We start from the raw sequence: 26124 nt of genomic DNA, 5'->3' as shown, positions 1-26124 counted from the left end.
CTTTTCAGCTTTCATGCTCTGTCTGTCTCTCGCCCGCCCTCCCTCCCTCCTCCGCTTCTTCCCCTCCCGCTCCATCTGTCCTCCCCTCCAGCCTGCATTTCTACACAGGATGGCTCACAGACAGCTGCTCCCCGTGCCCACCTGCCACCATTCGATGGATGTCAAAGCAAACCCTGGGGACTTCCCTGGAGGTCCAGTGATTAAGACTCCGAGCTTCCACTGGCAGGGGGCGCGGGTTCGATCCCTGGTCAGGGAAATAAGATCCCACATGCCGCACGGCATGGCCAAGAAAAATAAATGAATAAAAAATAAAGTTATAGTGATGAGACAGCACTAGTCGTGCAAGGATGGGACGTATAGCTCTATGGTATAGAATAAAGGTCCAGAAACAGATCTATGAGAACTTGATATGACAGAAAGTGGGGAAATTAAGGAGTTTTCAATAAATGGCATTAGGACAATTGCATATCCATGTGGGAAAAAGTAAATTAGAAAAAAAAAAAAAAGGCAAGCCCTGGTCAGGTGTGACCTTGGGCCCAGGGCCATTGGCACACGTTGTCATGTGGGATGTTCTTCCTTAGACTCCTCCCTCCCCCCTGTGTCACTGTCACTTTCTCCAGAACCTTCCTGGACTCCCCTGCACAAGCCCGGGGTGTGCCCTCACCCGCCCTGGATCACCAGAATTCCAATCCCGGCCCACCCTTCCCTGCCAGGTAAAGAACTGTGCATGGTCAATAAGACCATAGAGGTCATTGGCCATTGCTATTGCAGCTGGAATTGTTACTGTGTTTAGATAGGGTGACCAACACCCGCCCCCAGTTTGCCCAGGACCGCTCAGGTTTGAGCGCTGGAACTGTGGGGAAACCCTCAGTCCCGGGGAACCCCAGAAGGCTGATCAGCCTATTTAGGACGGATCTTTCACTTGATCTCCCAACCCCCGAGAGCCAGAAAGGGAATCTCCCCCCTCCTTCCATTGTAACCTTCATTCATCCATCCACTCATCCCTTTATTCAACTCCTTTATTCAGCAAGTATTTATGAAGCATCTACTACACAGCAGACACTCTTCTAGGTGCTGGGGACATAACAGCATCCCTGTCCTCAAAGAGCTCACGTTCTAGCGAGGGCAGCAAACAGTCGACTGAGAAGGTGTGATTTATCACATGGCGATGATGTCTCGGAGACCACTGCAGGGCAGAGGAGGTGGGAGAGGAAAGGGGCAGGTCTAAATGCAGGCGCTGACGGGATTGGGGCAGACCTTGCCCTGGGCCAGGCTGGTTGCTTCAACACAGCTGTCCTCGCCCAGGGCCATCCTGCCCCCGCCTCACCCAGTTCTTCCGTGATGTGTGGGGAAAATCTGTGGTTGTCACAACTGGGGGGGAGGGGCCCCTGGAATCAAAGGGGTGTGGCCAGGGCTGCTGCTAAACCCCACACAGTGCCCAGGAGGGGCCCTCAGCAGAGGATGACCCGCCCCGAATAACCCCAGTGCCGCAGGGGAGACCCTGCACTAATATTATTCAGACCCGCTGGTGCCCCCAGATTCCTGCACAGGCAGGGACTCTAACCGGGTCACCTCTGTATCCCGAGGTGACCTAGAGTGGGGCAGCCAGGAGGGCTGAGATGAGCATCGGGGGTGAAATGACAAATCTCTGTGCCCACTCTCCGCGCCGCACCCCAGGGGCGATGGCCTCTATCTCCTCCCTGTGCAGGTAGCTTTTCCCTGAGCCATTTCTTCTTGTCAAGGTCCCTGTCGCAGGTTGGGTTCCCCAAAGATGACGTTGAGAGCAAGGATTGGAGTGCAGGTGGTTGATGTGAGACGTGCAGCAACAGATACAGCTGCCATAGGGTCCCGCAATTCCACTCCTGGGCATAGATCTGGAGAAAACTCTAATTCAAAACTATACACACACCCCTGGGATCTCCTTGGTGCTCCAGTGGTTAAGACTCCGTGCTTCCAGTGCGGGGGGCATGGGTTCCATCTCTGGTCAGGGAACTAAGATCTCACATGCTGTGTGACAAAAAAAAAAAGAAAGAAAGAAAGAAAAAGAAAGAAAGAGAGAAAGAAAGAGAGAGAGGGAGAGAGAGAAAGAAAGAAAGAAGGGAAGGAAGCAAGGAAGAAAGAAAGGAAGAAAGAAATAAAGGAAGAAAGGAAGAAAGAAAGAAAGGAGGAAAGAAAGGGAGGAAGAAAGGAAGAAAGAAAAAAAAAAGAAAGACAAGATACATGCACCCCAATGTTCATTGCAGCACTATTTACAATAGCCAAGACATGGAAGCTACCTAAATGTCCACTGATGGATGAATGGATAAAGAAGATGTGGTACATATATACAATGGGATATTATCCAGCCATAAAAAGAATGAAATAATGCTATTTGCAGCAATGTGGATGGACCTAGAGATTACCATACTAAGTGAAGTAAGTCAGAAGAGAAAGACACATATCATATGATCTCACTTATATGTGAAATCTAAAATACGACACAAATGAACTCGTCTACGAAACAAAAACAGACTCACAGACATAGAGAACAGACTTGTGGTTGCCAAGGGGGAGAAAGAGTGAGGGAGGGTTGGATTGGGAGTTTGGGGTTAGCAGATGCAAACTATTAAATATAGGATGGATAAACTACAACATCCTACTGTCTAGCACAGGGAACTATATTCAACATCCTGTGATAAGCCATAATGGAAAAGAAAAAAGTTTTACTTATAGGTTCCATCCCTAACTGAGCTGGCCCATCCCCTCCCATGGTTCTAAGTGCAGCCCGAGGCTGCAGACTTCCCACCGTGGTCTTCAGCTCCAGAGCAAGCCACCTGCAAACCACCCACATCTTTCCAGGGGCTGGCAACTCTCCTTTGCTACTGATTCCAAGACACATCCAGATAGCAAAAATGTGACCATGAAAAGAAACTCAGGCATGTTCAAATCAGGGAAATAACATTCTTATCTCTGTTCAGTACTCGCTTAATTTTAGAATAGCTTAGAGTTACAAAAAAGTGGCAAAGATCTGTACAGAGTGTAGAGTGCCGTGGACCCTGACCCAGTAACCCTATCTCCAACACGTTAGTACGTTAGTATGACATGTTTATCCAACTAAGGAACCAAGATGGATACATTGTTATTAACTAAAGTCCACACTTCATTAGCATTTCCCTAGTTTTCCCCTAACATCCTTTTTCTGTCCCAGTCTCCTCTGGGCTGTGACATTTCTCAGATGTCCCTGGGTTTTGATACCTTGAAAGTTTTGAGGAGGACTGGTCAGGTATTTTGTCCCTCAATTTGTTTGTCTGTTTGTTTTCTGATGTTTTCTTATGGTTGGTCTGGAGTTATGGGGTTTGGGGCGGAAGATCCAGACAGAGATAAAAATGCCATTCTCCTCAGGTCACATCAAGGATACACACCATCAACGGGACTTATGACAAATGATTTTACCCTTGATCACCTGGCCAGTAGCGTCTTTTTTTTTTTTTTTTTTTGCTGCGTTGGGTCTTCGTTGCGTGCGGGCTTCTGTAGTTGTGCGTGGGGGCTCAGTAGTTCTGGCTCCCAGGATCTAGAGCGCAGGCTCAGTAGTTGTGGCCCACGGGCTTAGTTGATCTGCGGCACCTGGGATCTTCCCGGACCAGGGCTTGAACCTGTGTCCCCTGCACTGGCAGGCGGATTCTTTTCTTTTCTTCTTTTCTTTTGCAACCAAAACTTTAATCCCAAGGATTCTCACAAAACATATTACAAATGACAGCATGAAAAAAAAAATTGCACAGTAACTCAAAGTTCAGCTCTACAATACTCTTAATCCGGCAGGACATTGGTATCTTGATCATCTCAGATTTCCAAAAAATATTACAAAGAGCTATGTATTCATGTACAGCAATCACAGAGGGGACTTATGACCTAACTCAAAGGTAAACTAACTTCCTTGAAACTTCTTAGATTCTCAACTCCCTGGACAACCTCTTGTCCCGTGTGAAGACTAGTGGAATTTTTAAACCTCTAATCTAGGGTAAGGGTGCGGCTTTCATTTTTACCTGCTGGCTTGTGTTCACAGCACCTTTTAAAGACTGCTTGCTTAACTACAGCTGCATACCATATCCCAGCTACAGAAAGTCTTTTACACGTTTGCCAGTGTTGTTTCCATAATAGTAAACATCACACTTTAGGTGGGCAGGAGTTAAAGTTTTATTATCAGTCTAGGCAAGACCAAAAATTCAAAGCAAATTCAATTTTGCTTAAGGGAACATTGGAAGGTAACAATTCTTCATATCACATGCCTCATGTGACCCATTTCAAACCATAGAGAATGACACCTTTATGGGTCACTGTCCCAAGAGACAAACAAATGTGAACAACTAAAACATTTAAAAAGTGCACCAAGCTTCAGAAGTCTCAAACCAAACTTGAATTTTCTGTACATACTCCTGTCAAATGAAGTTATTGCCTGTACACCACTCCTCTTGCAAAGTGGTCTTCTATTTCCTTTCATTTGACCTAGATCGGCTAGGAGACCTAGAGAAAGATCGGGACGGCTTGTGATTTCTCTCCTGGGACAGTCATCTCTCTCTTCTCCTATATCTAGAAAGGGACCTGCTCTGGCTGACGGAGAAGGCTCTCCATCTTGGAGATGTGTGGGAGGTGGAGGACTCCTCCTCCGATAATCATCTCGAGGGCGACGACCCCAAGAAGGAGGCGGTCACGATTTCGACTTCTCTTTTCCCCATTCGACAGGTCCACTCTTACTCGGCAGCCACATAGTGTTCTCCCATCTAGTTCTCGGACAGCATCGGCTGCATCTCGGGGATCTTCACATTCAACAAGAGCGAAGCCGGGAGGGCTTTTAGCAACCCACACACTTCAGAGTGGTCCGTAATAGCCTAAATCTCGTTCCAATTCAGCCTTGTTACCACTGTTTGCAAGATTCCCTACATAAACTTTACAGTCCAACGGACAGGAATCACGATGCAAGACCCTCGTGGCCTCCTGTTTTTCACGGGCCACAGGGTGGTCCCGGGCCTCTAGAATCTGGCAGCTGAATCTGCTCGCACAAGCTGTCCTGTGGGGATGCTTTTCCCCCTATGTGTCCAGCCCGGGGCCCCGCGGTCTTGGCCCGGCCTCCCCGGTGAGAGGGTGAACCCCAGCTCCCTGGAGCAGACACTCAGAGCCCTGGTGACCGGACTCACGGCTGACGGGGCTGGAGCGGCGGCTGGACATGTGTGGCCAGCCTGGTGGTGTTTGGCCCCCTCTGCAGTGCCAGTTCCAGCTGAGAAAGAGCCTCCCTGTGTTATTTTCTCCTGGTTGTGTAAGGATCCCCGGTGTCATCTGACAGAAATGTAGATGGTGTGTTCTTTCTCTCTTTTCTCCCTGCTTCCTCTCCTCCCTCTCTCCCTCCCTGTCCCTCTTTCCCTGTTCTGCTCTCCCTCTACCTCTTTCCCTCTCCCTCTCTCTCTCTCCCTCCCTCTCTCTCCATCTGTCTCTCCCTCTCTCCCTCCCTCTCCCTCTTTCCTCTCCCTCTTCCCTCTCCTCTCCCTCTGTCCCTGCCTCTCTCCCTGTGCCTGTTTCCCTGTCCTTGTTTCCGTGTTCCGCTCTGCCTCTACCTCTGTCTCTCCCTCTCTGGGAGGGAGTGAGGGAGATGGAGAGACGGAGGGAGAGGGAGAGTTGGAGAGAGAGGGAGAAGAGGGAGGAGAAGGAGGGAGGCAGAGGGAGGGAGGGAGAGGTCTCTTCCTCCCTCCCTCTGCCTCTCTCCTCCTCCTCTCCTTCTCTCCCTCACCCTCTCTCCCTCTCCATCCCTCCATCATTTTCCCTCCTGCTCCCTCTCCCTCTCTCCCTCCCAGAGAGGGAGAGACAGAGGGAGAGGGAGAGGGGGGAGAGAGGGACACGGAGAGGGAGGGAGGGAGACAGAGAGGGAAGCAGGCATCCTCTCTCCTTCTCCCTCTCCCTACCTCCTTCTCCGACTCCCCCTCTCCTTCGCTCCCTCCCTCTCCTCTCCCTCTGTCTCTCCCTCTCCCTCCCTCCCTCTAGGAGAGGGAGAGGAAGGGAGGGAGAGGGAGAGGGAGAGGGAGAGATGTCTCGCCCTCCCTCCCTCTCCCTCGCCCTTTCCCTTCCTCTCTCCCTCTCCCTCCCTCCTTCTCCCTCTCCCTCCCTCTGTCTCTCCCGCTCCCTCCGTCTCTCCCTCTCCCTCCGTCTCTCCCGCTCCCTCATTCCCTCTCAGACAGGGAGAGATGGAGGGAGAGGCAGAGATGAGGGAGAGGAGCAGAGGGAGGGGGGAGAGAGGGAGAGGGAGAGAGGGAGAGGGAGAGAGGGAGAGAAGAAGGAGAGAGGGAAAGGGAGGGAAGAAGAGACCTCTCTCTCTCTCCCTCTCTCCCCCCTCTCTCTCCTTCTCCCTCTCCCTCTCCCTTGTCTCTGCCTCTTCCTCCGTCTCTGGGAGGGAGTGAGGGAGATGGAGAGACGGAGGGAGAGGGAGAGGGAGGAGAGGGAGCGAGGGAGTGGGAGAGAGGGAGCGAGAGAGGGATAAAGGGAGGGAGAGAGGGATAGAGGGAGGGAGGGAGAGACGTCTTTGTCTTTCCTTCCCTCCCTCTCTCCCTCTCTCTCCCTCTCCCCCCTCCCTCTCCTGCTCTCTCTCCCTCCACCTCCTTCCCTCTCCAGAGAGGGAGAGGGAGCAGGAGAGGGAGAGAGGGAGGGAGAGAGGGAAAGGGAGAGAGGAAGACACCTCTCTCTCTCTCCCTCCCTCCCCCCTCTCTCTCCCTCTCCCTCTCCCTTGTCTCTGCCTCTTCCTCCGTCTCTGGGAGGGAGTGAGGGAGATGGAGAGACGGAGGGAGAGGGAGAGGGAGGAGAGGGAGCGAGGGAGTGGGAGAGAGGGAGCGAGAGAGGGATAAAGGGAGGGAGAGAGGGATAGAGGGAGGGAGGGAGAGACGACTTTGTCTTTCCTTCCCTCCCTCTATCCCTCTCTCCCTCTCTCTCCCTCTCCCCCCTCCCTCTCCTGCTCTCTCTCCCTCCACCTCCTTCCCTCTCCAGAGACGGAGAGGGAGCAGGAGAGGGAGAGAGGGAGGGAGAGAGGGAAAGGGAGGGAAGAAGACACCTCTCTCTCTCTCCCTCCCTCCCCCCTCTCTCTCCCTCTCCCTCTCCCTTGTCTCTGCCTCTTCCTCTGTCTCTCCATCTTTGGGAGGGAGTGAGGGAGATGGAGAGACGGAGGGAGAGGGAGAGGGAGGAGAGGGAGCGAGGGAGTGGGAGAGAGGGAGCGAGAGAGGGATAAAGGGAGGGAGAGAGGGATAGAGGGAGGGAGGGAGAGACGTCTTTGTCTTTCCTTCCCTCCCTCTCCCCCTCTCTCTCCCCCCTCCCTCTCCTGCTCTCTCTCCCTCCACCTCCTTCCCTCTCCAGAGAGGGAGAGGGAGCAGGAGAGGGAGAGAGGGAGGGAGAGAGGGAAAGGGAGGGAGGAAGACACCTCTCTCTCTCTCCCTCCCTTCCCCCTCTCTCTCCCTCTCCCTCTCCCTTGTCTCTGCCTCTTCCTCTGTCTCTCCATCTCTGGGAGGGAGTGAGGGAGATGGAGAGAGGGAGGGAGAGAGGGAGGGAGGGAGGGAGGGAGAGACGCCTTTGTCTTTCCCTCCCTCCCTCTATCCCTCTCCCTCCACCTCCTTCCCTCTCCAGAGAGGGAGACAGAGAAGGAAGCAGGCACCCTCTCCGGAGAGGGAAGGAGGTGGAGGGAGAGGGAGAGGGAGCACGAGAGGGAGAGAGGGAGAGAGGGAGAGGGAATGAGGTATCGGAAGAGCGGAACAGGGAAACAGGGACAGGGAAAGGGGGACAGGGAGAGAGGGAGAGGGAAAGAGGGAGAGGGAGAGAGGCAGAGGGAGAGATGGAGGGAGAGTGAGAGTGAGAAGCAGGGAGGTAGAGGGAGGGAGGGAAGGAGGGAGAGAGGGAGACAGAGAGGGAGAGAGGGAGAAGGGCTGATGGGAGCTCCCTCCCCCTCCCCTCCTCTCCCCACTGCTTTCTCTTTCTTCTGCTTCAACAAACACCAGGTGCCTTTTAGATCAGCCCTGAAGTCAACGTTGATGCTTGGACGGCTTGACCTCCCCGCTGCCTTCCAGCCCGGGACCACAGCTGGGAGATGAAGTCTGCGGGGTCCTGGGCAGCGGCGGCGGGCTGCACAGGCACCTCCTCTGACGCCCAATCTCTCCTCCTTTACGAGGCAGCCGCCAGCTCCCCTCCCTGACTCCCCAAGATTTGGGGCCTTTTTAATATGTGTCGATAATGCCATGAGCTACTATTTAACTTTTCCACGAGGACCCATCTCCCGAAATGCAGTGCTTTTCAGCCTTGGCTGCACTAGAGAACCCCCAGGGAAGGGAGAGACGTCTGTACCTCCCCCCTCTCCCTCTCCCTCTCCCTCATCCTCTCCCTCTCCTTCTGGGGTGATGCCCGATGAGCTCAGATTCGCAGATGTTCCCCCCATCTCCTCTCTGTGCCTTGCGTGGGGTCTGGGCCTTCTCACTGTGGCCCGGGTACGGCCTTGACATTCAGACATCGGTTCTTGCAAGGACACTTGCGTTTGGTCCATACCGCGTGTGGCTGCAGTCTGTGCTTCTCCTGTTCAGCATCTTCAGTAGATGGGGGCTGTGCGTGAGCCCTTCATCTTCCCCGCAGACACCACTGGTGCTTGCTCGGCCTCGTGGGTGATGTGGGGGGCATGGGGGACAGTCCTGTGTCCCCACCTTCTTGGGCTGCAGACAGGCCACGTTGGTCCTGTGGTGACTGGGGGCTCCCAGGAGAACCCCACCGCAGAGCCGGAGAGGTGGCCCCAGAGAAGGTGGCGTACGCCTGGGGCCGGGCCTCACCAGCCAGCCCCAGGCCACCTGCAGCAACAGGCGTCTCGCCGTCCAGGGGGCTGGGTGTTCGGGCGCCGTGGGGATGACCTGCTGTCTGCACGGCAGCCGAGTCTGTATTGTTGAGCCCGGGGAGGCCCCTGGGTGGCTCCTGGAGAGCCTGGTCACATTTCTTCCTGCCCTTGGCCTTAGAGCTCATCACGGTTCACGCCGTTTCTGGTTCCAAAAGGACCTGTGTTCATAAAGACCACGTGTTAGGACAGCACCAAAGTGTCTAGAAATCCGGGCCAGGAGGAGGAGGGAGGGGGATTGGCTGTGCCCGCCAGTGGCCTGAGAGCCCTGCCCGCCCTCAGAGACCTGGCCCGGGGCCCGTGGGGAGGGCGTGGCCCACGGTCCCCAGCGCTGGCCGTCTCTGGGTTCCAGGAGAACTGCGCGATCCTCGGGGAGCTGGTAAGGCTGCAGGCTCAGAAGTCCCGCCTGCTGGGGTTCAGCACGCGTGCCGACTCCGTGCTGGAGATGAACATGGCCAAGACCAGCCAGGTGGTGGCCACTTTCCTAGGTAACCCCGCCTCCCCGAGGGTCAGGCGGACCTTGACTGGACGTGGTGCTGCCTGAGACCCGACTGTGTCAGCCCTTGGGGGTCGCCTTCCCCAACCCTTCATTCTGCCTCGAGGGGCGTGGGGTGGGTGGCGGCTGGGAGGCTGCCACAGGGACATAGCCGAACCTCTCCCCTCCGCCCGCAGATGAGCTGGCCCAGAAGCTGAAGCCCCTCGGGGAGCAGGAGCGGCCGTGATCCTGGACCTAAAGAAGGCCAAGTGCCAGAGGCGGGGCCTGCACTTTGACGGGCCCATCAACGTCTAGGACCTGTGCTGCTACATGAACCAGGGGGAGGAGACGCGCTACCACGTGGACCAGTACCTGCTCGATGAGTCCTTCCCCATGCAGGTGGTCACGCGCGGGTAGCTGGGCATCTCCCAGGAGCTGCTGGGGCTGACCTTCGACCTGGAGGAGGGTGCCAACGTGTGTCACGGAGATGTGAGGCTCTACACGGTCCGGGACGCGGCCGCGGACAAGGTCATCCATCGGCAAGTTCTACCTGGACCTCTACCCTCGGTGCATGCGTGGGGGAACCTGTCGGCCGTGGGCCAGGGCTCCTCTGTGGAAGCGGGGCCTCACCCGCGTCCCTCCCCAGGGAAGGGAAGTCTGGGCACATGGCCTGCTTTGGCCTGCAGCCGGGCTGCCTGCAGCAGGATGGGAGGCGCCAGATTGCCATCGCGGCCATGGTGGCCAACTTCACCAAGTCTACGCCCAACCCGCCCTCCCTGTTGCAGCATGATGAGCTGGAGACCTACTTCCATGAGTTCTGGCAAGCGATGCACCAGCTCCGCTCCCAGGTGGGTGCGGGCGCGGGGCTGCAGGCAGGGGGCGGGGAGGGCCCGGGCTCTCCCGTGGTTCTCAGGCAGGCCCTCGCCACGGGATTCTTCCGCTGATGTCACCCCGCACGTGGTGACGCCCTCGGTGTCAGTTTCCATCATCAAACCCCACGCACAGGGCGTGTAAAAAAATGGAAGTGGATGTCCTCGAGACTCTGGAGCCTGGAAGCCGCAGATCAAGGAGTCAGGACTGGTTCCCTGCATGTTAAATACGTGTATTCAAGAGTTGCCTTTAAAAAGACAAAAGAAAAGAAAGGAACGTTGCATGCAAGTCTGGTGACAGGCGGTGATGAGAACCAGAGGGTAGGCTCTGGGGCCGGGAGCGCCGTGCCCTGTGAGGCCCTGGGGCTGCTGCCAGTCTCGGTGGAGGCTCAGCAAGTCCCAGGGACTTCCCCACCGGGGGGGCGGGGGTGTCCCCAGCTGAGCGTCTGGGCCCAGGACCCAGTGCTCCTTCAGTCTTCCTGCGGTCAGCCCTTCGTCCTGAGAGCGATGCTCTCACAGGCTGCACCGGAGCGCGTGGGGACACTTTACTGAGCTGTGCAGCCGTCACTACTGCCCTATTTTGGAACATTTCCCTCACCCCAAAAATGTCCCTCACGCCTTTAGTTATCATTCCCTCCCCTCCCCTGCCCCTGACAACCAGGAACCCACTCTGACTCTGTGGATCTACCTGTTCTGGATGTTCCCCCTCAGTGGGGTCACACCGTGTGCCCTTCTGTGTCTGACTTGTCTCGCTGAGCATCGTGTTCTCAGGGTGCATCCACGTGGCAGCGAGTGTCAGGGCTTCACACCTTTGCGTGGCTGAGGGCCGGAAAAAAGACAAACGACAAGAAAGGCACGTTACCTGCGACTCTGGCGACAGCCGGTGATGAGAACCAGAGGGAAGGCTCTGGGGCCGGGAGCGCCGCGCCCTGTGAGGCCCTGGGGCTGCTGCCAGTCTCGGTGGAGGCTCAGCAAGTCCCAGGGACTTCCCCACCGGGGGGGCGGGGGTGTCCCCAGCTGAGCGTCTGGGCCCAGGACCCAGTGCTCCTTCAGTCTTCCTGCGGTCAGCCCTTCGTCCTGAGAGCGATGCTCTCACAGGCTGCACCGGAGCGCGTGGGGACACTTTACTGAGCTGTGCAGCCGTCACTACTGCCCTGTTTTGGAACATTTCCCTCACCCCAAAAATGTCCGTCACGCCCTTAGTTATCATTCCCTCCCCGCCCCCTGCCCCTAACAACCAGGAACCCACTCTGACTCTGTGGATCTACCTGTTCTGGATTTTCCCCCTCAGTGGGGTCACACCCTGTGTGCCCTTCTGTGTCTGACTTGTCTCGCTGAGCATCGTGTTCTCAGGGTGCATCCACGTGGCAGCGAGTGTCAGGGCTTCACACCTTTGCGTGGCTGAGGGCCGGAAAAAAGACAAACGACAAGAAAGGCACGTTACCTGCGACTCTGGCGACAGCCGGTGATGAGAACCAGAGGGAAGGCTCTGGGGCCGGGAGCGCCGCGCCCTGTGAAGCCCTGGCGTTGCTGCCAGTCTCGGTGGGGCACGGGCAGCGCCGTCCCCCAGAGCTGCTGGCCAACTCATCAAGTCCCGGCTGGCCAACCCCAGTGCGGTCGGGCCGAGGGAAAGGAAAGGGGCTCCCAGACCGCCCGGCTGGAAAGCGCGGCCTGCACACAGTGCCAGCCCCCCGTCTCCTTCCTCCCGCCCTCCAGGCCTCTTCAACCTGCGCCAGATCGTTCTGGCCAAGGTGGACAAGGCCCTGCACAAGCAGATGCCCGCGGACCCGGCCCAGGAGAATGCCCGCCTCTGCCAGGATGTCCTCGGGGTCCCAGCCATGCCAGGTAGCCAAGTGCACGCCGGGCCCACCTTAGCAGTCGCTTGGCGGCTACTGCCCAGGTCAAGAGGATCCTCTGGTGGTGTGTGAAGGGGGACCGACTGACGGGCTCTGGCCGAGGCCCGCTGACCTCTGGCCTCTTCCTGCCTCGGTTCCTGGGCTGGTCCCTCCAGCTGTGGCCCGCGGAGTCCGAGGGTGGGGTGGGCGTATCTGCACGTGCTTTCTGGAGAGCCTGGAAGAGGCAGGAGAGGGCTTCATACCCCGGACGGAACGCGTCGACGAGGTTTGCCCGTGCGTGTCGGTGCGGAGACGCAGTTCACTCCCTCGTGAGCGCTTGAACCCGCGCTCTCCCCGTGCTGGAAGGTGAGCCCTGACTCATCCCTCGGAGCCTCGGGCAGCTGACCTTGTAAGAGGCTTCGGGGTGAACCCTCGTGAGCTTCAGCAGAAAGTCGGCAAAAATTTATTTGTGTCCCTCCACTGAGTTGCCCGCAAGGTCCCCGTTTTCTAGAAGTGTTGGGCCAATACTCCCTCTAGTGGCAGGGGACTCAGACAGGGCTGCTTTGAGGCCCCCTCTCTGGGGAAGGGGCACGGAGTGGCCAGGAGGCCGGGCAGGAGCTTCTCCGCGTGTGTCCCAGGGACCCACCTGCTTGCGACCTTCGGCCACCTGGCAGGAAGCTACGACGCCCAGTCCTATGGCTACCTGTGCAGCGAGGTGTACTCCGTGGACACGTTCCACACACGTTTCAAGCGGGAGGGCGTCCTGAGTGGCAAGGTGAGAGGCCAGCCTGCCATGCAGACCAACACGGAGGTCCTTGGCCTGGGCCTAGATGCTTGTGCCGCCCGCCTGGGCCTGCCAGGCTCTGAGGGCCCTGCCCTGGACCCACTGCTCCCCTGCCCTTTCTTGAGTCACAGCAGAGGTGGCCACACCCACACCCTCAGTGAAGGGGGTGCTCCACCCTCCTGCAGCCCCACCCCCTCTCGTCAGGTTGCCATGGACTACAGAAGCTGCATTCTGAGGCCAGGGGGCTCCGAGGATGCCAAGGGCATGGTGAAGCTCTTCCTGGGTTGTGACCCCACGCAGGACGCCTTCCTCCTGAGCAAAGGGCTGGAGGTTGAGGGCTGCAAGCCGCCGGCCTGCTGAAGGCACGGGGTTTTGCCCACCCAGGCGGGCCGGGTGCCTTAGCGCCCCGTCGGGGCGGGGGAGGGGCCGCGTGTCCTCCCAGCCCCTGAGTCCCCGGCGGCCGGCCTAGGCCAAAAGTCTCCACCTGGAAGTGTCTGGAGAGCCTGGCATCAAGGCTCCCCCTTGTTGCACTAATGCAATCCCTTCCTGGGGAGCTTTCCTGGTAACAAAACGGTTCTTTGAAAACGCAGCCGTTAATAAAAAGACTCTACTCCTGGTCTCTGCCTGCCGTCCCTTCCACCACAGGAGTGGCATGGGGGCCGTCACACTGGGGGGAGTTCTGACCTTGGTGCGGCGCGGAGAGTGGGCACAGAGATTTGTCATTTCACCCCCGATGCTCCCTAAACTCCCCCAGGGCCATCCTGCCCCCCGCCTCACCCAGTTCTTCCGTGATGTGTGGGGAAAATCTGTGGTTGTCACAACTGGGGGGGGGAGGGGCCCCTGGAATCAAAGGGGTGTGCCCAGGAGCCCTCAGCAGTGCCGCAGGGGAGACCCTGCACTAATATTATTCAGTCCCGCTGATGCCCCCAGATTCCTGCACAGGCAGGGACTCTAACCGTATCCCGAGGTGACCTAGAGTGGGGCAGCCAGGAGGGCTGAGAGGAGCACTGGGGTTATTCGGGGCGGGTCATCCTCTGCTGAGGGCTGTTTGGTACATAGCAGCCAAAGGAAAACAATGTGGCTATTCCGTGCTGAGCTATGCTGCGAGCATTATCAAATAAATACTGGATTCTGAGGCCTTTGTTCAGGAACAAAAAAGAATATAAAATATCTCATTACCACAACTAAGGAGCTGGCCTGTGGCAACTAAGACCCGGCACAATTAACTAACTAACTGACTATTTCTTTCTTTTTTTTTTTTTTCTTTATGACAAAAGACTTAAAAATGACCACGGTTAAAGATTTGATGAAAGTTCATAATAATGCAGTTGACAAGAAAATTAGTTATTTCTGAGATATACATTTTAAAGTAATAACTAGGATTATTACATATAACATTATACCAGAACATATAAGATTTTTAGCAATTTCATGTAATGTCTGAAACATTTCTATTAACATATTTCCATACATATTTCCATACACATACAAATATAAGATTTTTAGAAATTTCATGTAATGTCTGAAACATTTATATTAACATATTTCCATACAAATAACCCAATGAAAGTTTAGTATTAGTTGTTTTGTTTGTTTGTTTATACTGCAGGTTCTTATTAGGCATCAATTTTATACACATCAGTGTATACATGTCAATCCCAATCGCCCAATTCAGCACCCCACCATCCCCACCCCACCGCAGTTTTCCCCCCTTGGTGTCCATATGTCCATTCTCTACATCTGTGTCTCAACTTCTGCCCTGCAAACTGGCTCATCTGTACCATTTTTCTAGGTTCCACATACATGCATTAATATACGATATTTGTTTTTCTCTTTCTGACTTACTTCACTCTGTATGACAGTCTCTAGATCCATCCACGTCTCAACAAATGACTCAATTTCGTTCCTTTTTATGGCTGAGTAATATTCCATTGTATATATGTACCACAACTTCTTTATCCATTCGTCTGTCGATGGGCATTTAGGTTGCTTCCATGACCTGGCTATTGTAAATAGTGCTGCAATGAACATTCGGGTGCATGTGTCTTTTTGAATTACGGTTTTCTCTGGGTATATGCCCAGTAGTGGGATTGCTGGGTCATATGGTAATTCTATTTTTAGTTTTTTAAGGAACCTCCATATTGTTCTCCATAGTAGCTGTATCAATTTACATTCCCACCAACAGTGCAAGAGGGTTCCCTTTTCTCCACACCCTCTCCAGCATTTGTTGTTTGTAGATTTTCTGATGATGCCCATTGTAACAGGAGTGAGGTGATACCTCATTGTAGTTTTGATTTGCATTTCTCTAATAATTAGTGATGTTGAGCATCTTTTCATGTGCTTCGTGGCCGTCTGTATGTCTTCTTTGGAGAAATGTCTGGTTAGGTCTTCTGCCCATTTTTGGATTGGGGTGTTTGTTTCTTTAATATTGAGCTGAATGAGCTGTTTATATATTTTGGAGATTAATCCTTTGTCCGTTGATTCATTTGCAAATATTTTCTCCCATTCTGAGGGTTGTCTTTTCGTCTTGTTTATGGTTTCCTTTGCTGTGCAAAAGCTTTGCAGTTTCGTTAGGTCCCACTTGTTTATTTTTGTTTTTATTTCCATTACTCTAGGAGGTGGATCAAAAAAGGTCTTGCTGTGATTTATGTCAGAGAGTGTTCTTCCTATGTTTTCCTCTAAGAGTTTTATAGTGTCCACTCTTATATTTAGGTCTCTAATCCATTTTGAGTTTATTTTTGTGTATGGTGTTAGGGAGTATTCTAATTTCATTCTTTTACATGTAGCTGTCCAGTTTTCCCAGCACCACTTATTGAAGAGACTGTCTTTTCTCCATTGTATATCTTTGCCTCCTTTGTCGTAGATTAGTTGACCATAGGTGCGTGGGTTAATCTCTGGGCTTTCTATCTTGTTCCATTGATCTGTGTTTCTGTTTTTGTGCCAGTACCATATTGTCTTGATTACTGTAGCTTTGTAGTATAGTCTGAAGTCAGGGAGTCTGATTCCTCCAGCTCCATGTTTTTCCCTCAAGACTGCTTTGGCTATTCGGGGTCTTTTGTGTCTCCATACAAATTTTAAGAGGATTTGTTCTAGCTCCGTAAACAATGCCATTGGTAATTTGATGGGGATTGCATTGAATCTGTAGATTGCTTTGGGTAGTATACTCATTTTCACAATGTTGATTCTTCCAATCCAAGAACATGGTATATCTCTCCATCTGTTGGTATCATCTTTAATTTCTTTCATCAGTGTCTTATAGTTTTCTGCATACAGGTCTTTTGTCTCCCTAGGTCGGTTTATTCCTAGGTATTTTATTCTTTTTGTTGCAATGGTAAATGGGAGTGTTTCCTTAATTTCTCTTTCAGATTTTTCATCATTAGTGTATAGGAATGCAAGAGATTTCTGTGCATTAATTTTGTATCCTGCAACTTTACCATATTCATTGATTAGCTCTAGCAGTTTTCTGGTGGCAGTTTTAGGATTCTCTATGTATAGTATCATGTCATCCGCAACCAGTGACAGTTTTACTTCTTCTTTTCCAATTTGTAGTCCTTTTATTTCTTTTTCTTCTCTGATTGCCGTGGCTAGGACTTCCAGAACTATGTTGAATAATAGTGGTGAGAGTGGACATCCTTGTCTCGTTCCTGATCTTAGAGGAAATGCTTTCAGTTTTTCACCATTGAGAATGATGTTTGCTGTGGGTTTGTCATATATGGCCTTTATTATGTTGAGGTAGGTTCCCTCTATGCCCACTTTCTGGAGAGTTTTTATCAGAAATGGGTGTTGAATTTTGTCAAAAGCTTTTTCTGCATCTATTGAGATGATCATATGGTTTTTATTCTTCAATTTGGTAATATGGTGTATCACATTGATTGATTTGCGTATGTTGAAGAATCCTTGCATCCCTGGGATAAATCCCACTTGATCGTGGTGTATGATCCTTTTAATGTGTGGTTGGATTCTGTTTGCTAGTATTTTGTTGAGGATTTTTGCATCTATATTCATCAGTGATATTGGTCTGTAATTTTCTTTTTTTGTAGTGTCTTTGTCTGGTTTTGGTATCAGGGTGATGGTGGCCTCACAGAATGAGTTTGGGAGTGTTCCTTCCTCTGCAATTTTTTGGAAGAGTTTGAGAAGGATGGGTGTTAGCTCTTCTCTAAATGTTTGATAGAATTCACCTGTGAAGCCATCTGGTCCTGGACTTTTGTTTGTTGGAAGATTTTTAATCACAGTTTCAATTTCATGACTTGTGATTGGTCTGTTCCTATTTTCTGTTTCTTCCTGGTTCAGTCTTGGAAGGTTATACCTTTCTAAGAATTTGTCCATTTCTTCCAGGTTGTCCATTTTATTGGCATAAAGTTGCTTGTAGTAGTCTCTTAGGATGCTTTGTATTTCTGCGGTGTCTGTTGTAACTTCTCCTTTTTCATTTCTGATTTTATTGATTTGAGTCCTCTCCCTCTTTTTCTTGATGAGTCTGGCTAATGGCTTATCCATTTTGTTTATCTTCTCAAAGAACCAACTTTTAGTTTTATTGATCTTTGCTATTGTTGTCTTTGTTTCTATTTCGTTTATTTCTGCTCTGATCTTTAAGATTTCTTTCCTTCTGCTAACTTTGGGTTTTGTTTGTTCTTCTTTCTCTAGTTTCTTTAGGTGTAAGGTTAGATTGTTTACTTGAGATTTTTCTTGTTTCTTTAGGTAGGCTTGTATAGCTATAAACTTCCCTCTTAGAACTGCTTTTGCTGCATCCCATAGGTTTTGGGTCGTCGTGTTTTCATTGTCATTTGTCTCTAGGTATTTTTTTGTTTCCTCTTTGATTTCTTCAGTGATCTCTTGGTTATTTAGTAACGTATTGTTTAGCCTCCATGTGTTTGTCTTTTTTACGTTTTTTTCCCTGTAATTCATTTCTAATCTCATAGCGTTGTGGTCAGAAAAGATGCTTGATATGATTTCAATTTTCTTAAATTTACTGAGGCTTGATTTGTGACCCAAGATGTGATCTATCCTGGAGAACGTTCCGTGCGCACTTGAGAAGAACGTGTAATCTGCTGTTTTTGGGTGGAATGTCCTATATATATCAATTAAATCTATCTGGTCTATTGTGTCATTTAAAGCTTCTGTTTCCTTATTTATTTTCATTTTGGATGATCTGTCCATTGGTGGAAGTGAGGTGTTAAAGTCCCCCACTATTACTGTGTTACTGTCGATTTCCTCTTTTATAGCTGTTAGCAGTTGCCTTATGTATTGAGGTGCTCCTGTGTTGGGTGCATATATATTTATAATTGTTATATCTTCTTCTTGGATTGATCCCTGGATCATTATGTAGTGTCCTTCCTTGTCTCTTGTAACGTTCTTTATTTTAAAGTCTATTTTATCTGATACGAGTATAGCTACTCCAGCTTTCTTTTGATTTCCATTTGCATGGAATATCTTTTTCCATCCCCTTACTTTCAGTCTGTATGTGTCCCTAGGTCTAAAGTGGGTCTCTTGTAGACAGCATATATATGGGTCTTGTTTTTGTATCCATTCAGCCAGTCTATGTCTTTTGGTTGGGGCATTTAATCCATTCACGTTTAAGGTAATTATCGATATGTATGTTCCTATGACCATTTTCTTAATTGTTTTGGGTTTGTTTTTGTAGGTCCTTTTCTTCTCTTGTGTTTCCCACTTAGAGAAGTTCCTTTAGCATTTGTTGTAGAGCTGGTTTGGTGGTGCTGAATTCTCTTAGCTTTTGCTTGTCTGTAAAGCTTTTGATTTCTCCATCAAAGCTAAATGAGATCCTTGCTGGGTAGAGTAATCTTGGTGGTAGGTTCTTCCCTTTCATCACTTTAAGTATATCATGCCACTCCCTTCTGGCTTGCAGAGTTTCTGCTGAGAAATCAGCTGTTAACCTTATGGGAGTTCCCTTGTATGTTATTTGTCGTTTTTCCCTTGCTGCTTTCAATAATTTTTCTTGGTCTTTGATTTTTGCCACTTTGATTACTATGTGTCTCGGCGTGTTTCTCCTTGGGTTTATTCTGTATGGGACTCTCTGCGCTTCCTGGACTTGGGTGGCTATTTCCTTTCCCATGTTAGGGAAGTTTTCGACTATAATCTCTTCAAATATTTTCTCTGGTCCTTTCTCTCTCTCTTCTCCTTCTGGGACCCCTATAATGCGAATGTTGTTGCGTTTAATGTTGTCCCAGAGGTCTCTTAGGCTGTCTTCATTTCGTTTCATTCTTTTTTCTTTAGTCTGTTCCGCAGCAGTGAATTCCACCATTCTGTCTTCCAGGTCACTTATCCGTTCTTCTGCCTCAGTTATTCTGCTATTGATTCCTTCTAGTGTAGTTTTCATTTCGGTTATTGTATTGGTCATCTCTGTTTGTTTGTTCTTTAATTCTTCTAGGTCTTTGTTAACCATTTCTTGCATCTTCTCAATCTTTGCCTCCATTCTTATTCCGAGGTCCTGGATCGTCTTCACTATCATTATTCTGAATTCTTTTTCTGGAAGGTTGCCTATCTCCACTTCATTTAGTTGTTTTTCTGGGGTTTTTTCTTGTTCCTTCATCTGGTACATGGCCCTCTGCCTTTTCATCTTCTCTATCTTTCTGTCACTGTGGTTTTTGGTCCACAGGCTGCAGGATTGTAGTTTCTCTTGCTTCTGCTGTCTGCCCTCTGGTGGTTGAGGCTATCTAAGAGGCTTGATGGGAGGCTCTGGTCCTGACTATTTCTTAAAATCTCATTGATAGGTATTTAATATGATTTTTAAATATTTATTTATTTATTTAATTTATTTATTTTTGGCTGCGTTGGGTCTTCCTTGCTGCGTGTGTGCTTTCTCCAGTTGCGGTGAGCGGGGGCTACTCTTCGTTGCGGTGCGTGGGCTTCTCATTGCGGTGGCTTCTCTTGTTGCGGAGCACGGGCTCTAGGCGCGCGGGCTTCAGTAGTCGGGGCACGAGGACTCAGTAGTTGTGGCTTTTGGGCTCTAGAGCGCAGGCTCAGTAGTTGTGGCGCACGGGCTTCATTGCTCCGCGGCGTGTGGGAACTTCCCGGACCAGGGCTTGAACCCTTGTCCCCTGCATTGGCAGGCGGATTCTTAACCACTGCGCCAGCAGGGAAGCCCAGGCTCCAGCCTTTTTAAAAATGTGTTCCTTCCACCTTCGTGGAGCCGGCGTAGGGGATGGGGAGGAGTGAGAACCCGATTGGCAGGGGTCCGGTCGCAACCCCGGAAGGGGACGGGGGACGATCTAAGAGGTGGCACCGGGCCACAGTCGACCCCCAGTGACAGCTAACAGCTGCAGTGCTGCCCCTTCCTGCCCCAGGACCTGAGCTCAGGTCCCGGGGCGGCTGGAGAAACGCACTGTTTTTTGGTGAGGTGCTCTTACTTACTGTGTGGAGCTGCTCCGGCTGCCCCGGCGACCACACCCCTGCAGGGCCCTGTGCCCGTCCTCCCTGCCCCCTGCCCAGGGCTCGGAGAACAGCAGTCTCTGTGGGGCAACCCGCTTCCAAGCCCTTCAGTGACCACGGAGGACTGGGAACGGGCTGGGCTACCGGGGAGCCTGGGCATCCAACACCTGAGCTCAGCCCTGGGGGCTCACGTGAGGGCAGGGGCTGGGGGTTGCGGGCGGTGAGCGGAGGGGCCTCCAGCCGGCATCAGCCTGGGCCCTGGACCCGGGGAAAGGCCTCACCCTCTCAGTCCTGACCTGCCGCTCAGGAACCCTGTGGCCCACCAGCCCGAGGCTTGTGTCGCCCGCCATGGACTGCCCGGCACACGGCTGGGGTGCCAACGCCACACCTGGATTTTGCACGGGGACCACCTGGGGGCTCGGTGCACAGGAAGACGAGCAGCCCCCAGGCCCCGACACGCCCCTTCCATATCCATCGAGAGGTGCCTGATGGAAGGCCGGCTGTGCTCCTTTTCAAGCCCCAGGGAATTCACACGAACAGCCCTCCCGGCCACGGGGTGCCTGCCCACCGGCTCTGGGCCTGCGACCAGCCCAGAACACAGAAGGCACCGAAGTGGGTGCAGGGAGCTGAGCCGGGGCTGCAGAAGGGCAGACACCACAGCCTGGTCCACAACCGACTGCCCTAGGGCGGGTGAGAACGGGCGGGCAGGCTGAGGGGAGGACAGAGCGTGGCACCGCCTGCCCGCCTGGGCCACGGGGAGAAGGTCGGGGCGCCGCCCCGCGCGCTCGCTCCGCTGCCTGGCGTCCTTTGTGGGGGCGAAGGGCCGGAGGCAGGGCTCCCGAGGAGCTCAAAGGCCCGGGAAGGACACACGGGACGGTCCAGAGCCACCCTACCGCTCCAGTGGTGCAGCACCCTCTCTGAATTCCTACTGCCACCAAAACACATCCCTAAGGCCTTTGGGAAGAATCGCTAGGACCCAGGAAGGCAGCCCCCTGCTGTGGTCCAGACTTCAGCAGCTGCCGATGATCAGAGGGAGCCAGCCGGCCGGCCTTGAGCAGGAGGACAGGACACGGGGACAGGGACAGCCACAGCCGGGCTTCCCACAGCTGTGCCCACCGCCAGAACCAGCTCCAGCCAATCACAGCCCCCGAGATGCCAAACAGTGACGGGCGAGAGGCTGGCAGGAAACTGACACCCCCTCACTGGAGAGCCTGCCCGGCCGGGGTGCGGGGCACCATCCCCGTCTGAACTCACCACCCCACAGCTCAGCCATCTCCCAGTGACCCAGACGCGTCACCACGGCCCCAGGGCTGATCCCCGACCAAGGTCAGAACTCCCCCCAGTGTGACGGCCCCCATGCCACTCCTGTGGTGGAAGGGACGGCAGGCAGAGACCAGGAGTAGAGTCTTTTTATTAACGGCTGCGTTTTCAAAGAACCGTTTTGTTACCAGGAAAGCTCCCCAGGAAGGGATTGCATTAGTGCAACAAGGGGGAGCCTTGATGCCAGGCTCTCCAGACACTTCCAGGTGGAGACTTTTGGCCTAGGCCGGCCGCCGGGGACTCAGGGGCTGGGAGGACACGCGGCCCCTCCCCCGCCCTGACGGGGCGCTAAGGCACCCGGCCCGCCTGGGTGGGCAAAACCCCGTGCCTTCAGCAGGCCGGCGGCTTGCAGCCCTCAACCTGCAGCCCTTTGCTCAGGAGGAAGGCGTCCTGCGTGGGGTCACAACCCAGGAAGAGCTTCACCATGCCCTTGGCATCCTCGGAGCCCCCTGGCCTCAGAATGCAGCTTCTGTAGTCCATGGCAACCTGACGAGAGGGGGTGGGGCTGCAGGAGGGTGGAGCACCCCCTTCACTGAGGGTGTGGGTGTGGCCACCTCTGCTGTGACTCAAGAAAGGGCAGGGGAGCAGGGGGTCCAGGGCAGGGCCCTCAGAGCCTGGCAGGCCCAGGCGGGCGGCACAAGCATCTAGGCCCAGGCCAAGGACCTCCGTGTTGGTCTGCATGGCAGGCTGGCCTCTCACCTTGCCACTCAGGACGCCCTCCCGCTTGAAACGTGTGTGGAACGTGTCCGCGGAGTACACCTCGCTGCACAGGTAGCCATAGGACTGGGCGTCGTAGCTTCCTGCCAGGTGGCCGAAGGTCGCAAGCAGGTGGGTCCCTGGGACACACGCGGAGAAGCTCCTGCCCGGCCCCCTGGCCGCTCCGTGCCCCTTCCCCAGAGAGGGGGCCTCAAAGCAGCCCTGTCTGAGTCCCCTGCCACTAGAGGGAGTATTGGCCCAACACTTCTAGAAAACGGGGACCTTGCGGGCAACTCAGTGGAGGGACACAAATAAATTTTTGCCGACTTTCTGCTGAAGCTCACGAGGGTTCACCCCGAAGCCTCTTACAAGGTCAGCTGCCCGAGGCTCCGAGGGATGAGTCAGGGCTCACCTTCCAGCACGGGGAGAGCGCGGGTTCAAGCGCTCACGAGGGAGTGAACTGCGTCTCCGCACCGACACGCACGGGCAAACCTCGTCGACGCGTTCCGTCCGGGGTATGAAGCCCTCTCCTGCCTCTTCCAGGCTCTCCAGAAAGCACGTGCAGATACGCCCACCCCACCCTCGGACTCCGCGGGCCACAGCTGGAGGGACCAGCCCAGGAACCGAGGCAGGAAGAGGCCAGAGGTCAGCGGGCCTCGGCCAGAGCCCGTCAGTCGGTCCCCCTTCACACACCACCAGAGGATCCTCTTGACCTGGGCAGTAGCCGCCAAGCGACCGCTAAGGTGGGCCCGGCGTGCACTTGGCTACCTGGCGTGGCTGGGACCCCGAGGACCTCCTGGCAGAGGCGGGCATTCTCCTGGGCCGGGTCCGCGGGCGTCTGCGTGTGCAGGGCCTTGTCCACCTTGGCCAGGACGATCTGGCGCAGGTTGAAGAGGCCTGGAGGGCGGGAGGAAGGAGACGGGGGGCTGGCACTGTGTGCAGGCCGCGCTTTCCAGCCGGGCGGTCCGGGAGCCCCTTTCCTTTCCCTCGGCCCGACCGCACCGGGGTTGGCCAGCCGGGACTTGATGAGTTGGCCAGCAGCTCCGGGGGACGGCGCTGCCCGTGCCCCACCGAGACTGGCAGCAACGCCAGGGCTTCACAGGGCGCGGCGCTCCCGGCCCCAGAGCCTTCCCTCTGGTTCTCATCACCGGCTGTCGCCAGAGTCGCAGGTAACGTGCCTTTCTTGTCGTTTGTCTTTTTTCCGGCCCTCAGCCACGCAAAGGTGTGAAGCCCTGACACTCGCTGCCACGTGGATGCACCCTGAGAACACGATGCTCAGCGAGACAAGTCAGATACAGAAGGGCACACAGGGTGTGACCCCACTGAGGGGAAACTTCCAGAACAGGTAGATCCACAGAGTCAGAGTGGGTTCCTGGTTGTCAGGGGCAGGGGAGGGGAGGGAATGATAACTAAAGGCGTGAGGGACATTTTTGGGGTGAGGGAAATGTTCCAAAATAGGGCAGTAGTGACGGCTGCACAGCTCAGTAAAGTGTCCCCACGCGCTCCGGTGCAGCCTGTGAGAGCATCGCTCTCAGGACGAAGGGCTGACCGCAGGAAGACTGAAGGAGCACTGGGTCCTGGGCCCAGACGCTCAGCTGGGGACACCCCCGCCCCCCTGGTGGGGAAGTCCCTGGGACTTGCTGAGCCTCCACCGAGACTGGCAGCAGCCCCAGGGCCTCACAGGGCACGGCGCTCCCGGCCCCAGAGCCTACCCTCTGGTTCTCATCACCGCCTGTCACCAGACTTGCATGCAACGTTCCTTTCTTTTCTTTTGTCTTTTTAAAGGCAACTCTTGAATACACGTATTTAACATGCAGGGAACCAGTCCTGACTCCTTGATCTGCGGCTTCCAGGCTCCAGAGTCTCGAGGACATCCACTTCCATTTTTTTACACGCCCTGTGCGTGGGGTTTGATGATGGAAACTGACACCGAGGGCGTCACCACGTGCGGGGTGACATCAGCGGAAGAATCCCGTGGCGAGGGCCTGCCTGAGAACCACGGGAGAGCCCGGGCCCTCCCCGCCCCCTGCCTGCAGCCCCGCGCCCGCACCCACCTGGGAGCGGAGCTGGTGCATCGCTTGCCAGAACTCATGGAAGTAGGTCTCCAGCTCATCATGCTGCAACAGGGAGGGCGGGTTGGGCGTAGACTTGGTGAAGTTGGCCACCATGGCCGCGATGGCAATCTGGCGCCTCCCATCCTGCTGCAGGCAGCCCGGCTGCAGGCCAAAGCAGGCCATGTGCCCAGACTTCCCTTCCCTGGGGAGGGACGCGGGTGAGGCCCCGCTTCCACAGAGGAGCCCTGGCCCACGGCCGACAGGTTCCCCCACGCATGCACCGAGGGTAGAGGTCCAGGTAGAACTTGCCGATGGATGACCTTGTCCGCGGCCGCGTCCCGGACCGTGTAGAGCCTCACATCTCCGTGACACACGTTGGCACCCTCCTCCAGGTCGAAGGTCAGCCCCAGCAGCTCCTGGGAGATGCCCAGCTACCCGCGCGTGACCACCTGCATGGGGAAGGACTCATCGAGCAGGTATTGGTCCACGTGGTAGCGCGTCTCCTCCCCCTGGTTCATGTAGCAGCACAGGTCCTAGACGTTGATGGGCCCGTCAAAGTGCAGGCCCCGCCTCTGGCACTTGGCCTTCTTTAGGTCCAGGATCACGGCCGCTCCTGCTCCCCGAGGGGCTTCAGCTTCTGGGCCAGCTCATCTGCGGGCGGAGGGGAGAGGTTCGGCTATGTCCCTGTGGCAGCCTCCCAGCCGCCACCCACCCCACGCCCCTCGAGGCAGAATGAAGGGTTGGGGAAGGCGACCCCCAAGGGCTGACACAGTCGGGTCTCAGGCAGCACCACGTCCAGTCAAGGTCCGCCTGACCCTCGGGGAGGCGGGGTTACCTAGGAAAGTGGCCACCACCTGGCTGGTCTTGGCCATGTTCATCTCCAGCACGGAGTCGGCACGCGTGCTGAACCCCAGCAGGCGGGACTTCTGAGCCTGCAGCCTTACCAGCTCCCCGAGGATCGCGCAGTTCTCCTGGAACCCAGAGACGGCCAGCGCTGGGGACCGTGGGCCACGCCCTCCCCACGGGCCCCGGGCCAGGTCTCTGAGGACGGGCAGGGCTCTCAGGCCACTGGCGGGCACAGCCAATCCCCCTCCCTCCTCCTCCTGGCCCGGATTTCTAGACACTTTGGTGCTGTCCTAACACGTGGTCTTTATGAACACAGGTCCTTTTGGAACCAGAAACGGCGTGAACCGTGATGAGCTCTAAGGCCAAGGGCAGGAAGAAATGTGACCAGGCTCTCCAGGAGCCACCCAGGGGCCTCCCCGGGCTCAACAATACAGACTCGGCTGCCGTGCAGACAGCAGGTCATCCCCACGGCGCCCGAACACCCAGCCCCCTGGACGGCGAGACGCCTGTTGCTGCAGGTGGCCCGGGGCTGGCTGGTGAGGCCCGGCCCCAGGCGTACGCCACCTTCTCTGGGGCCACCTCTCCGGCTCTGCGGTGGGGTTCTCCTGGGAGCCCCCAGTCACCACAGGACCAACGTGGCCTGTCTGCAGCCCAAGAAGGTGGGGACACAGGACTGTCCCCCATGACCCCCACATCACCCACGAGGCCGAGCAAGCACCAGTGGTGTCTGCGGGGAAGATGAAGGGCTCACGCACAGCCCCCATCTACTGAAGATGCTGAACAGGAGAAGCACAGACTGCAGCCACACGCGGTATGGACCAAACGCAAGTGTCCTTGCAGGAACCGATGTCTGAATGTCAAGGCCGTACCCGGGCCACAGTGAGAAGGCCCAGACCCCACGCAAGGCACAGAGAGGAGATGGGGGGAACATCTGCGAATCTGAGCTCATCGGGCATCACCCCAGAAGGAGAGGGAGAGGAGGAGGGA

The sequence above is a fragment of the Eschrichtius robustus genome, chromosome 1, assembly GCF_028021215.1.
Source record: "Eschrichtius robustus isolate mEscRob2 chromosome 1, mEscRob2.pri, whole genome shotgun sequence".
Classification (NCBI taxonomy): Eukaryota; Metazoa; Chordata; class Mammalia; order Artiodactyla; family Eschrichtiidae; genus Eschrichtius; species Eschrichtius robustus.
Note: the sequence above shows the minus strand (reverse complement) of the source record.